Genomic DNA, 3,233 nt, shown 5'->3' on the forward strand with positions numbered 1-3,233 from the left:
ATTGGCCATTTCCCCAGTTTCTCTCTCTTTCCTTTATGCACTTCTTTACTAGTTCCTTTTTTGACTCTATGGCTTTCCCTTCATACCTTGCTGCTCTTCCTAATACTTTTTCTTTGATTTCTGTTAGCTTACATTCTTCTATCGATATATAATTCGGTGTTGTCATATCTAAACCTAAGCTCCATTTCACATATCTTCTTTGTATTCTATCCAGCCTTTCTTCCATGTTCCAGCCTCATACCTATGCTCCAAACAGCGCCACGTTCTCTACCAGCGTTCCAAACATCTTCATTCTCCTCTTGTTGTCCTGTTTGGAAATTTTTTCTTCCACGCTCCATGTTTTCTTCATTGCTATTCTTGCTCTCTTTTTCCTGTCTTCTATATGTTTCTCATCACTACCGTTTTTTCAGTAGTATGTACCCTAGGTATCTTATCTCGTCCACTTCTTCTAATTCTCGTTCTCCCCATTTCCATTTTCTTTGTCTCCTCTTGTTCTTTCGTTTTTTTCGAAAACTACACTCTTGGCCTTTTTCGTGCTCAGTTCCAATTCGGTTTCCTTTAAAAATATTTCGAATCCCTTTAGCATTTCCTTTAGCTTCTCCTCTCTATCAGCCATCAGCACAATATCGTCTGCATATGTCAATGACCATACCTTTCTTTCTCCTGCCACTATGCCCCCCCCCCCCGACTTGTCCTTTCCTTAATTCTTCTTCCAGCCCCGCCACGTAGATGTTAAATAGGGCTCAACGGGCATCCTTGTCTGACTCCCCTCACTGTCCAAAATTCTTTTGTGTTGTTATTCTTGATTCATACCACATTCTTTGTTTCTGCGTATATCTCTTTATTCCTTCTGGTTAAGTTTTCGTTAATCCCCATTTTTCTCATTTCCTCCTCCAATTTCTTTCTGTTTAGCCTGTCGAACGCCGCTTTTAAGTCCGCAAAGCAGGCATGTAGTTTTTCTTTTTCTCTACTCAATTGTTTGTCTATGATATGGTTTATCACAAATACCGCGTCTTTCTTTTCTGAATCCGAATTGGCTCTCTTTCAGTTTGTTTTCAATCTCTGCCTTCAGTCGTTCGTGCAGTATCCCTGTATGCTGTATCCATTAATGTTACTTTTCTGTAACCCTTCCCTGCTCTCTTGTCCCTCTTTTTATATATCGGACATGTTTGCTCCTTTTTTCCAATCTTCTGGTATCCTCACCCCATTCCATATTTTCCTTAACAGAGCCCATAACGCTTCACCCGCTTCCTTCGGTGCATACTTCCATACTTCATTTTCTAACCCGCCTTCTCCCACTGCTTTCTTCTCCTTCAAGTTTCTTAGTTTGTATATCACCTCTTCCATCTCTATATATTATCTTCTCTCTCCTCCATTATTTTCTCTTCTGCTCGATGCTCCTCTTTTTTCCTGCCCTCTTTGTGCTCTGTTCCTTCTAAAATTTCCATAAAATGATTTTTCCACTCTTCCTCGCTTATTTCATATAATCTTCATCTATATTCTCTCTTCTTCTTCTGTATTTATTTATGTATTTTCACGCTTCTTGTTCTGTTTTGATCTTCTTGATTTTCACCATTTCTTCTTCTTCGTATCTTTCCTTTCTTTGTTTGCACCTCTATTTGAATGCCTTTTTTCCTCCATAAGAGCTTCTCTACTGTATTTTCCTTTCATAAACTTTGTCACCTTCCTTCTCATCTCTCTTTTACTCTCTTTTCCTCTCTCTCTGTTCCTTATATTTACTTTCTTCTTTTGCATTGCTTCGTTTATCTTCTTGTTGATTTCTGTCCACATTTCCGCTACTGTTCTTCCGTTGCAGGTCCAGTCTTTACATTCGTCCAAGTATTTTTCCACACTTTTGTTTGTCCATTCCCTCTTCTCCTTCTCTTCTTCTTCCTTTTCCTCATTTTTTTGTAATTCCGCCCCCCCCCTATTTCTATTTCTAACGGCATGTGGCCTGACTCTGTTCTTTTTCCTATTTTCATGTAAATTATTTCTTCTGTCGCCTCCTGATTGCCAATCACGTAGTCTATTACTGAGTTTCCTCTCTCGCCAATATAGGTCCGCTCCTCTCCTTCTTTATCGCTGCCATTGATTATCTTTAGCAGTGTTCTTCCTTCCATGTTTATTGTCTTGTCTTTTGATCGTCTGTTTTTTTCTTTCCCTACGTCCTCGTTTATCGACCCTCCCTCTTCTCCCGTTCTTGCGTTCCAGTCTCCGCCGATGATCACCACTTCCTCTTCTCTTCCGTCTACTCTTTCCTCTTTTTTTTCCATGTCCCTTATGTATCCTGATTATAAACCATCATTATCCTATACGTCTTGTAATTGTATATTATTTTTCTTCCAACTATATTATCACTAATTCCTTTATATCCTATTTCTCTTAGGTTTTTATTTATACCCGTTATTATTCTTCCCTTTGCTCTTCCTTTTTTCCTTACTGTCATTGCTGCCCTGCATTTCCAGTCGAATTCTTTGGGTAGTCTATATTTTAACTTTTCTCTTTTGTCCTTACTTATTAGCCCTGCTACATTTCAGAAGCACGTTTTCATCCCCATTGTAGTCCCCCCTCCTGTTCCTCTTTTTTCATTTTCCTTCCCCTCTCTTTCTTTCTTCCTCCAGCCTCTCTCCGTTTTCGTTCCACCTGTACCATTTGTTCTCTATTGTTAGTTTCTTGTATCCTGTCCTTACATATTCGCCTTGTTCCATTCTTTCTCTGGCTACCCTTCTTATGTGTTGCTTCCCATCCCTTTCTTTTTTTGTCAGATCATCGTCCATGTATACACCCTTTTCCCATTTGCTTTTCTCCTTCATTATCCTTATTTTTTCCTCCATTGATTTCATCGTTGCCACTATTATTGTGTTCTTCCCCCCCCCCCCACCCCACCTTTATCATATGTGCTTTTTCTACTTCTGCCCCTATCCTCATTTTTTCGTTTATGAACTCCTTTACTGTCTCTTCATTGCTTCCTTCGTTCCAGTCCACTCCCTTGATTACTATGTTTCTTCTTCTTTCCTCTCTCTCTCTCTGTCCTGTCCTGATCCTCTCCAATTCTTCTGATTCTACCCAATAATTCTTTCTTTTCCCATTCCCACTCTCCTTTCTCTCTGTCTGTCTCTCTTTCCCTTCTTTCCCTTTCCTCTTTCATTTCTCTCTTTAGCTCCTCCACTTGCTTTTCCAATATATATATATTTTATTTCCTCGATCATTGCCTCGAATCCTCTTTCCATTTT

The sequence above is a fragment of the Bombus vancouverensis genome, unplaced genomic scaffold (genome assembly GCF_051014615.1).
Source record: "Bombus vancouverensis nearcticus unplaced genomic scaffold, iyBomVanc1_principal scaffold0056, whole genome shotgun sequence".
Taxonomy (NCBI): domain Eukaryota; kingdom Metazoa; phylum Arthropoda; class Insecta; order Hymenoptera; family Apidae; genus Bombus; species Bombus vancouverensis.